The 15,332-nt window shown below is 38.5% G+C and overlaps 1 long non-coding RNA gene across 1 annotated transcript; it reads right to left on the bottom strand.

Moving 5' to 3' along the window:
* Positions 1-10,351: 10,351 nt before the first annotated feature.
* On the bottom strand, positions 10,352-14,269 carry LOC122641498. The gene is made up of 2 exons (XR_006329918.1): positions 14,161-14,269; positions 10,352-10,556 (listed from the first exon to the last, which is right to left on the bottom strand). It is a non-coding gene; the product is annotated as an uncharacterized LOC122641498 (long non-coding RNA).
* Positions 14,270-15,332: the final 1,063 nt, after the last annotated feature.

Below are 15,332 nucleotides of genomic sequence, written 5' to 3'. Positions count from 1 at the left end.
TTTAATTCTCTTCACTCCCTTGTGGAAGAGACAACACTGAATACTTGTCGTCTAGTCCTCTTAACAGAAATCCAAATCCATAGCAGAGAATAGTTCTTTGAGTGTTATCCTTCACAATTTGGTGGAAATAAAATCCTGCAGAGATGTGTTTCTTAGTTCAATTCATATGAGAATGAACCAGTTTGACGGAGGAGGAGAAGAAAAATATTGTTTTTGGGTGGGGACTGGGGAGGGGGTGGAATTATAATGTGTTGCCAGTCCATCGAAATTGATGTAGTTGGGCATGAGAAGGATCGATAAAGCTGGTGAAATGTAATGACCCCAAACCCCTTGATCCTTGATCCAAATTACATTTGAAAACAGACTGACGGCAGATTCGGATCCTCTGTGGCGTGGCTGGGTGTTGGTCTACGTGTCTAAGCACATAGGATCATCGGATGGTGCATTACACACTGTGTCGCGCTGCGCTACAGAGAAGCCCAATAGCTCTGATCTTCTTTGTTTGGGGCTGTGGGTCTTGTGCATGCCCATTTTGTTTTTTTTTTTTTTTTTTTGACAAAACAAAAACTTGGATGGATCCATGGGACAAGAGGATTTTACACCCATAACCCAAATTAAATGGCGCTAACATTTTTTTTAATCTATAGGTATGTAAAACCCAAGAAAAGTGTAACTAATGACTTCTTACTGGTGAGGCATGGTCCTTGCAAACTCAGCTATAGGTTCATGAAAGTTCCTTGAGAAAGTAATTCTAAATTCAAATTCAAGTATTCAACTATGTCTTTTTTTTTTTCAAAGTATATAATTGTTGAAAATACATCTATCAAATTCATATTTATATAGAATATCTAAATAAATTTGCATGATTTAATTACGGTCAAGCGTGGTAGTCCTTAGATTTTAACCTAAAATTGTTCATGATTAAGAACAGGGTTGGACATTTCATGCATATAGTCGTTGTATTATGTGTACCTAGAAATAGAGATTCCAAGACATAAGTGCGAATGTACATATGGTTTGTATATTGAATCGAATCATACGTTTTACCAAAAAAAAAAAAAATCAAATCATATGAAAATTTTACATGTGTGTTACTGATAGTTGAATTAAAATGAAATTTTCGTCAGTAGTGTATAATTGGTTCCTTTGTTTTGAAGGGTCTTTATCGATGCGGTCACACATTGTGAGTTTTGGCACACCAACAATTGACGTCTCCTTGACTATATATTGATGTACTAGATTCGTAGTGTTTGGCCGCATTCTAAAGAAACTGTCAACATTGAATCCACTACCCTAATTGAAGGAATATTAATGAGAGAAAATATTTGTAATTAATTGGACTTAATTTTGGATCCCGTTGCATTTTGGTAAATTATTTGCAAAGTTTTCAAAATTAATATTTATTTTCACAAACATTTTTTGAAATGATTTTACTAACCAATTGAAATTATAGAATTTCTAGAAAAGAATTTTCTATACATTGGGGTTATGAGAATACACACATTCCTTATGGTTAAATTGAGAAATTTTTGTTACACCTGCTTGGTTGTGTACATGTTTTTTTTTTTTTGGTTAAAATGGAGCTTATATATTATAAATTACCAGTAGAGAATTATATTCTTAGATATTTCTTCCCCCTAGCAGCATTCTGCAGTAGTAGAGAAAGGGTTGTGGGAAGAGAGTCAATACAAAGAGATATCTCCTGTGTGGAGTGCAAAAACCTAGCCAAGAACGTACACAAATCTCCAAAATACCAAAAAAAAACTAAATGATTGCTAGAAGCCCAATCCAATATTGCCCGCCTCTTACCAGGGGCATTCATCCCCCTGATATTCCATGCACCGAACCTAATCATGAGGATTTAGGCTAGGAAGAGCGTCGCAACGAGCCGCTCCGACTCGGACTTCTATCGCGTACTCTAACAGGGGGAACTGCAGCCTCTCCACCAACAACACACTAAGCTATCTCCGCTGGAGCCAAAGCCGCAAACCGATTTGAACAGAGTGGAGCATCCATCAACATCTCACCTCTCTGAACTGCAGGTTTCGGCTGTTGCGAAGCCCCTTTCCTTTCAGCAGTATCCCCTTCCCTTCCATCTGTATGTAGAGGCAAAGTGTCCAGCACAGGTTCAACGTGAGTAGGAGGGATCACTCGTTTAACAGAGGCAGACCCATCACTTGGTGCTGGAGAAACCGATGAACCAACCACCAAAACCGAACCATTAGTTGGACCCTGATTCAATTGTTTGCTGTTACTTGTAACCACTAAAGTACTTGTCGACTTGGTGGTTACAGGTTTAATTTTCAAAACATTCTTATCAAGCACTCTGGGTGGTTGTGTACATGTTGATAAATATCACACTGTAGAATGCTGCATTAACCTGACATGTGGCAAGTTGGGTGTAATCCCAATAGGATCCTACCCCTTTCCTATTGGTTCAATCCATTTATGTAGCATGTTTATTATTGGTCATAGCCTTTTGGATTATATCCAATAGATGATAATTTTGATGAGAAATTAAATCTCATATCAACATTTGGAAGATGAGGTAGCATGGAATCTTTTCTCTATACTTTTGAATTGTGAATTCAAACAATTCAAAATATAACTAAATCATACTATAGTTGAATTTGATCCATAAAAAAATAATTTAGGAGATATTGGTGATTGGCTTCTATATGATATACTAAATCTCTCTCCTTAGAGAATTGATTCCATTTGAATTTCAATCTCTCTCATCTCTCCAAATATCGAGCTCCTCTCTTCCTCCCCCTAGTGTGTGTATATGAAATTGAATATAGGGGTATGTGAAACCCTAGGGTTCTTGGAGGGAGCTAACGTTGACGGAAATGAAATGCTACAATAGTGGGAAGAACCGGTCGTGGAAGGGCTAAAACTATGTGGAGGCTTTGCACTTAAGAGGCTACAGGTAACCTCAATTTCTCTTTCGTGTATGATTAAAATTTTTTGAACGACCATCCCCACCAGTGGGATGATCCGTCGCCCAACAATTGGTATCAGAACCTCTCCTATCGGTGGGGGGCTTTCACGTTTATTTGATTATTTATTACATAGTTTGATCCTAGTATTTTATTTAAAAAAATATATATGTAATGCATAAATATAACATCAGTGTTCACCGAATTGTGATAATGATTTGTTTTATTAAAAAAGAAAGAAAAAGTAACCTTTTACAATTCACAAAAAAATATAGTTGTTTTGCTTTTAGGCAAAGGTTGGGCATGCCGCTCGCTTCAGGTAAATGGGCAGCCTTGACCAATGGGCAGGGTGGGATGGGAGAGGCAAGGTGGTCCTTTCCATGGGGGTGGGAGAGAGATGAACACAAGGCGAGGACCCGGGCACCATGCCCACCCTTTTTCCTTTGCTTTTAATTGAAAAAAAAATTGAAAACACACTATTTCTTACAAGATTAGTATCATTTTTGTTTTTAATCAGAAAAAAGTAATGTTGCAGGTTTGACCTGCAGCTTTAGTTTAAAAAAAAGGAAAAACACACATTGTTCCTTACATCATGGTCACCCCACCTAGCTGCCTCAAAAGGTACCCCGTAAGGGAACTCGCATCATAAGGCTCGGCCGCCCCAAGCACTTGCGATTCCTCAGCACCCCTTGCCTCCCTTTCCTTTCCCATGCCACGCGCCCCTCCTGACGTTGGTGGCCAATATTGACGGAATGAAAAGCTACAGTAGTGGAAAGAACCGATTGTGGAAGGGATAAAATTCTGTGGAGGCCTTGCACTTGTGAGGCTATAAGTAACTTTAATTTCTCTTTTGTGTATGATTACAAATTTTCGAATGGTCATCCTCACTGGTGGGATCTTCTGTCACCCAACAATAGTTATCAGAGCCTCCCCTACCGGTGGGGGACTTTCATGTTTATTTGATTATTTATTGCATAGTTTGATCCTAGTATTTCATTTTTTATTATTTTTTTTAAATATAAGGCAAAAAAGTAACATCAATGTTCATCGAGTTGTGATAATGTTTTGTTTTATTAAAAAAAAGAGAGAAAAAGTAACATTTTACAATTCACGAAATAATGTAATTTTTTTTAATGAATTTATATATTAAATTAAGGAGTCAAAAGATACATGTGTTTCAAAATATACAAAATTATGCTTTCTCAATATTGCATGAGAAACAAATTTCCTGGTCAATGAGGCAGTGTTAATTTGTTAAAAACAAAAAAAGACAAAAAATAAAATAAAATAAAATTATTTAAGTTCATGGTAACATCAGATAGTTGGAGAAGCAAAGGTAAAACGTTCCAGGGCCAAGTGGTATCGACTGGAACTTTTAAGAGAGCATATATCTTTGTTGTTACACTTAACTTCTTTGATGTTGAGATAAAGACTTTTTGCATGTTTTAGCCCTTGCAAAAGACCAAAAAAATACGACCTCCAAACTATCCATTGCAATTAAAATTTATGTAGCTACCAAAACAAAATGTCCATCTAACAAAATGCATAGGGTTCAACCATAAGAATTTGGACTTGGGTTAGAGGCTCCTATGCATATTAAAATAGGAAAGTTTAGCATGGGGTTGGGGTCACATAAACTAATAGTAAATAATGTAGTTGTTTTACTTTTTGACAGAGGTTGGGTCCAGCGCTCGCTTTAGGTAAGTGGGCGGGTTGGGATGGGAGAGACAAGGTGGTCAATTCCATGGGGGGTAGAAGAGAGATAAACATAAGGCGGCAATCCCGACAATATGCCCACCTTTTCCCTTTGCTTTTAATTAAAAACAAAAGATGTGAAAAACACAATCAGATGTAAGGAACAATATCATTTTTGTTTTTAGCGAGAAAAAGGTAATGTTGTAGGTTTGACATGCAACTTTAGTTTAAATAAAAATGAAAATCCACATTGTTCCTTACATCATGACCACCCCACTTAGCTGTCTCACAAGGCACCTCTTAAGGGGAGCCTGCATGGTAAAGTTTGGTAGCCCCAAACACCTGCGATTCCTCAACACCTCTTACCCCTTCCTTACCTCATGCCCCACGCCCTTCCCAACGTTGGTGGTTGCTGGCTTTGGGACCAGGCCAGAGCCTGCGATTGCCGAATCTTTTTGCTATGCGATGGTGGGCCTAGGTCGTTGGTTGGTGACTCTCACTGTCGGCTACGAGTCATGACCATCCTCTTGCATTTATAAAAAAATATTGCAAATGAGTAGCAGGTTTGGTGGCGACTAGGGGAAGAGGAGGAAGAAGAAGAAGAGAAGGGTAGGACTTATGAAACTCTACCAAGAAATAACACATTTGCCCCTCTCCTGTAGTTATGTGTTTGTTTTTGTTAAGCCCACATGGGCCTAATACATGGGGAGCCTGAATGTGCTTAAGTTGTCATATGAGTGGGTTATATTGTAGCCATATGAGTTTGGGTTTTTAAAATAAAAATAATTTATTTTAGAACTTTTTTTGACTATATGGGCTTAGTTTAAAAGTGTTTTAATTATAACCCATATAAACTGGAATTTATATCATGCATGTGACACTTAAAAGTGCTTTAATTAAGCCCGCATTGGCTTAAACATAAAACATGATATGGGCTTTAGTATGTTGTTATTTAAAAGATGTTTTAAGGTGACCAAATAGTATATATTAAGCCTCATAGATTCGGATTTTTATCTGCTCCATTACTAACATGCTCCATTTTGCCTCATTTATCCCTTAGATGGTCGACACATGACACCTTTAAATCCAATCGTAAAAAATAAAGATCATTCAAAATCTAACCAACCCAATTCTAACCATGGTTTTCAAACCAATCCTAATCCTAACAACGGTTTTCAAATCCAACCCTCATCTCTCTCCTCCTCCAACTCTAACCTATTCTCTTTTTCTCTCTGCTGCAACTCTCGGAGACGAGGAATGTGATTCAAGATGGGATCTCCCTCTTGAGGAACTCAATCGATGTGGGTTTTCAGGCAGTGAATCGCAACTACCAATCCTCCCAGCAGTGCTACAAATCAAATTGAGAAAACCTGCAATAAGAGGGATTGATGGATATGAACCTGGGTCTGGCGGAAGAAGGAATGTCAGGTCTAGTTTCAAATTAATATCCCATGATAGAGGAGATAGTTGAGGTTAGGGACCTAGGATCTGAGTTGCCCTAGGGAGAAGACCCAATCAACTGCGGCAGCGACCAATCTCTCCTTTTTTTTTCTTTTTTTTTTTTATCTCCTTTGATCCTCTTAATCCATTTATTCAGCAGGGGTTGAAGTTTTGGAGCTCAGGCTTGGATTGCCTTTATTGAGATGTGTTGGCAGTACAAGATGGGTTTGGAACAGATGAACTTGTGTTCTGTTCAACTTGTGGACAACTGATGAATAAAGATGAACTTGTGATCCTCTTAATCCATTTATTTTACGTGTTCTAAGGGACTTCTCCCTGTAGACTTTCCTTTGTTTTCTTTCTCTTTTCTTCTTGTTTTCCAAACTACTTCCCACTTCTTTATAACCTTTAGAACATTTATCTGGAGACATTGAATAAAAATTGGTGACCACATCACTTAGATATAAAATGAAATCAGATGAGTAGGCCATGATGTTGTATGTAGCTCTTTCTTCTTCTCAGCTTCTGCCATACTTTTCACTTCAGTGTTTTCAGCCATTAGAACCCCGATTCGATGAAGCAAAAGAAGAAGTAGAGACCTTTGGTCAAACGACGAAGCGTAAAATGGGGGCTAGCAACTGGCTGACTTTCTTCTTCTTTGTTCTTCGCCGAGGGTTTCAGATGGGTAAGGGCGGAGGTGGGAGGAGAGAAGGGGGCAGTGTTGCAAGTGGAGTTGCATAAAGAGAGGAGAGATTATGGGTTGCAGAGAGAGAGGAGAGAGACTGGGTAATTAACTCAGGTTAGGTTAGGATTGGATGGGTAAAACTCATAACTCAAATCTAACAATTGAATTTAAATATGCCATGTGTCAACCATCTACAAGGTAAATGGAGCAAAATGGAGCGTGTCAGTAATGGAGCAGATAAAAATCCCATAAATTCTTGCCAACCCAGGTGATCAAATGGTTGAGTCACCAGCTTCTTTTATTTAATATTCTCCATAGAGCTTTAAACTCTAATAATTAATAAGGTAAGAGAATGCTACTTGGTCACGTGTGGTGTGTGGCTCCTGTGCCTAGACACAAGACCGCGCAAAATGACTATCGCACCCTCAGGGATTTCCTCCTTTCCATGGGGGCATGGCGGTCATTTTGTGCAGCCATCTATCTAGGCGCATGAACCGTGCACCGTCTGTAACCAGGCAACATTCTTTTCCCCTAATTAATAATTTATGAAATCATTAATTAGATTCCCATTATGTGTACATTCTTTGCTGGCCCACTAAAATATACAATAAGGTTAGTAAACTTTGGAAATTATAGGTTATTAAATCTTGATTATTCACAAACCTTAGTTTTGACTAGGTGGGACCCATATAATATAGTATTTTTGAAATAAGAATTTGGATATTTTAATGGGCTTGCAAGTTGGGCTTGCATATTTTAAGAGATATGATATAACTTTAGGTGTTACCAAAAAAAACATAACTTTAGGTGAATATTTGGCACAAATAAGGGGGTTGTCCCCCATGAGATTTAAACACTTGTGGGCCTAAGGACACCAGAATACTTATAATTAAATGTGATTTAATATTGGGATGATGTTTTGGGGCATGAAAAATAACATGAACATACGTGGGTTTAGTCTCACATCGGGTGTGTGATTGGGGTGTGTGTTGTGTATATTCATCATTCCGTGGTCCCAAAAGTTGGTTAAACTTTTGGGATTGACGTGTAGTTTGTGTGATTACCAAAAAAATGCATTGCACCATGTGCATTGGGTGCATGGGTTTAATCCCACATTGGGTGTGTGAGTGTAGTGTGTGTTGTGTATATCCACCATTCGATCCCAAAAGTTGGTTAACCTTTTAGGATTAGCGTGTGCTTTGTGTGATTACCAAAAAAAAAAAAATTAACATGAACATAAGATGTTCATATGGAACATAGGTATCCTTGGTGAAGTTTGAAGTGCGAAGCTTTTTTCTATATTTTCTCTTTCACGTTTCATGGCCACCGGTGTTCCTAACCCGGTGGCTCATGACATTGTTCCAACCTCCCAAGTTGTTGCCGGTGGTGATGGGAGGATGGATCCACAACAGTCGTGGGTAAGCCTCTTTTCTGGAGGCCAAGTAAGGGATGGGGCTGATGATATCCCTTTTGTTGAACCATCTCTCATTGATGGTAAGAAAGTGGCATGCTGCACTGCTAAAGATTTATTAGACAAAAAAGATAGGTGGGAGGCTGCGATTGTTGGCTGTCTTTAGAACTAAACCATCCTTTTCCACCATAAAAAGATTTGTTAAGGAGAAATGGTCTCATTAGGGGAAATTGAAGTTTTTGGTCTAGAAAGTGGTATTTTTCTCTTTGATTTCCAGGGCATTGAACTAAGTTGACAAATGCTAGATGAGGCCCTTGGACGTTGGGAACTCGACCAATTATCCTACAACCTTGGTCCCCTGATGTTTCTATGTCCAAGAAGGAGGAGGCAGAACTCCCATTATGGGTCAGACTATATGGCCTTAATCTCCATTTTTTGGGGGCCTCGATCATTGGGTCGAATTGCAAGCATGTTAGGGAAACCGATCTGTGCTGACAGGCGTACATCACAACGTGAGCGCCTATCATTTGCAAGATTCTGTGTCTCGATCAAAGTTGCAGCTGGATTATCCCTTTCTATCACCATTGCTTTAGAGGATGGTAGAATTCTGGAGCAACCAGTTGAATATGATTGGGTACCCCCAATTTGCAGTTTATGTCAAGTCTTTGGCCATAGTAACAACGCATGTTCGCAGGATGTTGCAAATCAAAAATAGAAACTTGATCAGGTTCAACCAGTTGATGCAATGCAGGTTGAGGAACATTGGCAATCAGATTCTAAACGAAGGGGACAAAAAAAACACCCTCTACCAGTGGCTGCAACCCCACCGGTGGTGCCAGATTCACAACTGCCGGCGGGGGAACCCTCTCTTCCTCATAGAAAGGCGAGTCCAACTGCTATAGCCAACAAGACAGTTACAAGTGTGATTTCTACTAAAGGGGGCACGACTCCCCCCACTAATGGCAGATCAAGTGCGAAAATGGGGGGTTTGAAAAGAGTGCCAAAATTGTGGAGCCTTATATTGGATGTGGGAAAGAGAAGGTTGTGGACTTGCATGGCGTTGATAAACATGCGCCAAACTATCGTTCTGGTGGTTTGGCTATAACTGTCAATGCTGCATGCAACACTATCAACGGCGCTAGAACTGCTGCTATGGTTCTGACGTCGTCTCCACTCTCCAATGGTGCTGTTGTGCAACCAGTTGAAGCGACAAAATCCAGTCCTGCGTCTTCCTCTTTGAACCTCCCTTTGGGGAATTAGTTTGCTTCCTTACGTGACCCAACGATGACAGAGACTTCTTGCAATATGGATACGATTGTCTCCACAGTCGTTAGAGAGCGTGGTCGTAGTCCAAGACGGAGCAACCCCTCGCAGCGCTCCCCTCCCCCACCTTCTAAATGATTAAGTTTGGATCATGGACTGCCAGGGGGATTAATGAACCTGGTAAATGTCGTGTTGTGTAGCCGATTAATTTTGACGCTTGCTATCGGACGTTCTGTAGATGGTGGAAGTGTGTTAACAACTATGATGCATTTGCTGCAGGTTGTATTTGGGTATTATTTGCGCACCACGTGAGAGAGATCAATTGTTGTGCAGACTTCTTGGCGGGTTTCCTACATTCCTTTCAAGAAATCCATCTTTGTGTTGACAACCTTCCAGTGGCACTTTCCACACTTATAAGGAATGATGCCAATGGAAAGAAATACTACAGATTGTAATACCTTATTCAAATTTTTATTAATATAAGCTCCCTTTAATCCAAAAAGAAAAAAGATGTTCCTATGTTTTGGGGCTTGAAAATTACATGAACATCTCATATTCACATGTTTTGGAGGTATGGAAATTTCTTGTACATGAGATGTACACTTGTTATAAGATTACATATAGTTGTGTTCACTAAATGGCAGTAACAGACATGCGAAATTCTCATGTGGTCTGATTCAATGTATATACTATATGTACACTTGAACTTGTGGTCCAAAATATTCATTTCCAGATGCACACAGTGCGACAACCATATAAACAGGGTGTCAAGTCCTGTCCCGTCTCTAGTCGTGAATAAATTTAGGTTAAAACTTAAGGACTACCAAAGCCCGTTAATAAATCACGCTAAATAATTAAACAAATTAAATAATTTAATTTAAATAAAAGGGTTGATGGACATACTTCCAACAGTTTATCCATTTCAATAAAAGCTTGGACTTCTCTCTCTACACAAATTTCTGGAAAACACAAGGCATAAGGAGAAAGAGAAGCATGGTCTTTAGATCTTTTCCTATAGAAGCAACTGTAATGAGCTGAAACGTTGGATTCTTGCTTCCATTTCACTATCTTGATTATAAAAGAGGAAGAGGAAGAGAAAGAGAAAGAGAAAAGATAAAGTGCCCTATGTTAACACTTTAATTCTTTTCTCTCTGCTGGTGTCTAATTAAATCTAATGGATGGTGTTTAGCAAATGTGTTTTGACTGTTTAATTTACGGTATTCCATAAATATCAAATCTTTTGAAAAAAACGGTTGGAAATAATAAAATTAGGCCGTTTAAAGCTCGATTAGCCCGTTTAGCTAGTATAGCCTGTATATGACCCGATTAGCCTGCTTATAATCTGATTAGTCAATTAGCTCTTTTAACATCCGATTATGGACCGATAGCTTTCAACCGAATAGAAACGAGTCCATGCCCTGACTATATTAACATGCAGAATCGATGCAGGGCCTTAAATTTGTAGGAACTGATTAAGTATGACTGAAACTGACCAGAACCGACTCGTTGACACACTTAGTTTATAATTGACTTGATGGGATTTCCTATTTTGGTTTGGTTAGTTTTGGTTTTCGATTTGGTCTGGTCGGTCTTTCGATTTGGCATCCATTTTGACACCCCTACTCAAATCGTCAACTTCTTGTTCAATTCCCTACCTCCGAAAAATCTTGTTGAGTTCTAAAATCTGAATTTGATTGCCCAAAGATTATACCAGATCAATGGGGATATAACATTTCTCAAATTGTTCTTGGATTTTAATATTGTAGAAGACTTTCCAATTGGCCAATAAAAACATTTCAAAATGGGCTTAAGCATAAGTTCTGTTGGTTCAAGTAATCAAATCATCATCAAGGCTAGAGTTTGAAAAGTCTGTTTCAAGGCTAGTATTTTCCTCCAAAAAGAAAAAGGAAAAGGATAAAATAGTACAAAACTGAACCATTCAAATTATATATTATTTGCTGTTGATGTTTTTCTTTCTTCATAATTTCTGAGTTTGTGGAAACATTTGGATCTCATGGATTTTAGCCTATTTTAGTTAAAAAAAATTTTAGAGTGGATTGGAGCAGGGTCATCAGTCATGTTAGTATCCTTAAGCTTAAGATAGACCTCTTTGAATCTGGGAGAACTGTAGAAGGAAGAGAAAAAAAAAAAATAAAAACAGCATTTATATTTACAAAATCTACAGGCTTCTTGAAGTATATTGACCAAAATACATCCATCGGAATTACTCTATACGATTTGCATTAGAGAAATCCACAAAGATAGTGAGAGCCTTGAATTCCAGGGGAAAAAAATAAAATGGAAAATCACAAATACCTTCTATTGCATGTTGGACTTGCCAAGGCATTTCAGTTCATGAAGGCCTCACTTATATTTAAATTTGTAGTATCTGAAAATAAGTCTGAAGATAAGTCTGATTCAAAAAGCATGTGAACCTCTGTTCTTTAGTGGGTTGTCAAGAAATTTTCCTTTAGGATCTGTAATGTTGCACTCTAATCTAAATTATGAGAAACTGAAATTTATATACAAAAGATACAGCTTGACTAATTATATTTGCTTTAGTTACAGAACCTAGTCCTTGTCTCTTCTCTGGAATTTATTTTGGTCAATTGTTTGTTATCCCAAGCCTAGGCTTCAAGATTTTGTCAATCAAATCTGAATATTTTACCTAGAATCTTGGCTACCTGCTTCATACGACCTCCTGAATGATTATTATCTTGTCTTTTGTTTTCCAATTTAGTGGACTTGAAATGATTCCTTCTTAGAAAGATGTGGAGCTCCATTGCTAGTCGAATCCCAGTAAACCAAAAGTTTGACCTGTCTATCAAAAGCACAATTTTGAAGGACAGCCAGTCTACCAGCAGGAAGCATGGCTACTCCCAACAAACAAATGATCACAGAAACATCTGTTTAGGGCCAGCAAAATATAATCAGATTTGCAGGGTGCAATGCCACAACCACATGTGAGCTAACACATAAAGAGAAACAATGACCTTTAAGGATAGAAATTCAGTAAGAACTTCATAGCACCATACTCATGCCCATTTCAGATAACTTCCCTGTGCATATAACAACCATGCAAACCTGGTCAGTTTCTCTTTGGGAAAGAACCTTGCATTTAGCTTTTCAATAATCTTCCAAAAACTAAAAAAACAACTTACTATATGAAATGTAATACAAATGAGCATATGATTTGCACTTTGCAGAGTCCTCAACACTTGATGGATAACAAAAAGAACCAAAAGGTCCAACTCATAAAAAGATTTGAGTATGAATTGCTTTTATAATGAACAACATCCAATTAAACAGGTAGATATCTAAATTACAACCACCTCAATGGCTCTGGATTCATCTAGTTATTAATTGCTATGATGCTATGTGTCTGACATGGTTGTGGGTATGGTCCAAAACCAAAAAACATACCCCTTCTCAAATCTCCACTGTCATCTCTGAAAACACTTCCATAGCTCTGAATCCCCAAGGACAATAGCTAAATTCAAGCAGTTCCACCTCCTTCTTCCTCCATTTGAGACAACTACTCGATGTTGTCCAACAACTCAGTTTACCATCCCAATTTTCTGCATCTTGTACACCTTCATTAAATCAGGAACTTTTTCCTTATACTTCTCCACATACTTCTCCAAGAAATTTTGCTCGGACATATTCCATGCTGTAACCAAATTCGCCTGCTTATTCAAAACAAACCCTTTTGACATTAACATCTTCCAAACCTCAAATCTGGGGATAATCCTTTCTTCAAAGCTGAACATTAGAAGCTTTGGATGTTTTGAAACAACTGAAGCATCCCAATTGAGGGCATTTGCATAGAATTCCATTCCTAGCTTCATCTTCTTCTCTGAACATGACATGTAGATAGGATATTTCCTAAAGGCAGCAAAAATTTGCTCTTCAGACCAGCCCAAATCCTTCAACAACTTGATCTTTGCCTCCCAAGTAGATTTGCTCATCGAACCCAAGATGTGAATTCCCACAGTAAACATTCTTGACTCAGGTTTGAAGCCCAACCCCTTGAGGGTCTCAACTGCTTCTTTTATATGATCAGGCTTCATCAACAAATTCCCCGGTTGAGTCATCATCAGGTAAGCAATTCTTGAATCGGGCACATTTTGATTCCTCAGGATATCAATGTTGGGCTGCAATCTTCCTGCAGGATTGGCTGAAAGTAGCCATCTTGAGCGCTTTAATGTTCTCAATATATTCTTACCCGTCCCAACATAGCTTGTAATGACCTTAAGGCTGGGAACTATCTGGGTTCTTAGGCTTCTAACTAGGATACCTGGATTTGAAGCAATCACTATTGCGAGTTCCGAACCAGATAGACCCAAATCTTGGAATGGCTTTAACTTGGGCTTGAGGGTATTATCCACAGAAGAAAATAACAATTTGGGCTTCATGGAGACGAGCTTTGTGATGTGGGTTCTTGAAAAACCAATGCTTTCAAAGAACTTGAGCACAGAATCCGGTTTCTCTGTAGTGTGGAACTTACGATGGATTTTCTTAGCTGCAGAAGCAGCAGTTTCTGGGGATAACCCACATGAATTTATAAGGTAATCTATGGCCAGAGATGGTTGGATTACGGATTCTGAGATGTTAGAAAAAGATTTGAGAAAAAGGTTTTCAATGACGCAGAGATGCGTTTTTGCATCTCTGCTGAGGAAATAAAGAGGTTTTATAACAGAAAAAGAAAACATCAGTGAACAAATTACCTAAAATTTGTCGAGTGGGTTTTGTTGTTCATCAACAGCTTCTTTGCTTGCAAGAGTCGGAATTTTTTTCGATGTTTTCTCCTGTAAACCCCTCGATAAACCCTAGAGAAAGAAACGGAAGGAGAACCTATAACTGGGAGACTGGGTTCAACCGGTCTATTTGATGGTTAAGGCTGGACCGGCTTAACCGTTGGGGCTGACAGTTGAAAATCTCCCTGCCCCGTCATTCACTCTCTTCCCCTTTTATTTTTCAAGACAGATATCTTGCATCGTTTCCCTTGTCTCTCTGTCTTTTTAGTTTTTACTACTTGTTTCTTTCATCTCTATCATGGCTAGGGTTTAAAAAATCGGGAATCAGATAGGTTAATCGGCCGATTCGTAACAGAATTGGCTGATACCGATCCCAATTTTTATCAATCTTAATCATTATAACTTAAATCGGAATTGAAACGGGGATTCCTTAACCGATTACTAATTCTTTAACCAATTCTTTTATATTTTTAGTTGAATTGAACTGATTCCCGATGTAGGGCCGATTCTAATTTCACCCCCTATATTGATAATAACTGGTTGGTGCCAATCGATTCGGAACAGAATCGGCTTTGACCAATTCTGCCACCTATTACGAGTTTTAAAACCCTGATCATGGCAATGGCAAAAAGGAGAAGAGAGCCATTGAAGGGTAGACGAATATGGTAAAAGTGGCGGTAGAAGCACAACAAAATAATATACATTACAAATTTTCATGTATCTAGGAACTCAATGAACATATGTAATAATAATATGAACATGATTTGTTGATTACCAAGAACACACAAGCGGTGTGTTCCTTCAAAGGAATACAACACATGGTCAAGATCTCCATCGAGTGCACTACCTCCAACATCCAAACCCCTTGCTTGAAGAAGAAGAAGACTCTTTGTTTTTTTCTTTCTCTCTCCAACTTTTCTCTTAATTGTGTTATGCAATTATGCTAACCGGTTCAGCGAAGCTTCTCTTAAATAGAGAAAGCTAAGTTATAACAAGCCAGATGAACAAGCTCCAAATTATTAGATTCAAATTGAATATGTTGGAGGCCAATTGAGTGAGCTTGGGAGAAAGCACTTCAGATTGCAATGGCTTCCCCTTGAAATGCCGATTAGAGGCGCAAAGGTTTTAACGTAGCTTGGATT

This window comes from Telopea speciosissima, chromosome 10 (genome assembly GCF_018873765.1).
Source record: "Telopea speciosissima isolate NSW1024214 ecotype Mountain lineage chromosome 10, Tspe_v1, whole genome shotgun sequence".
Lineage (NCBI taxonomy): Eukaryota > Viridiplantae > Streptophyta > Magnoliopsida > Proteales > Proteaceae > Telopea > Telopea speciosissima.
The sequence above is the reverse complement of the archived record's forward strand: the minus strand, read 5'-3'. Positions and strand labels throughout refer to the sequence as shown.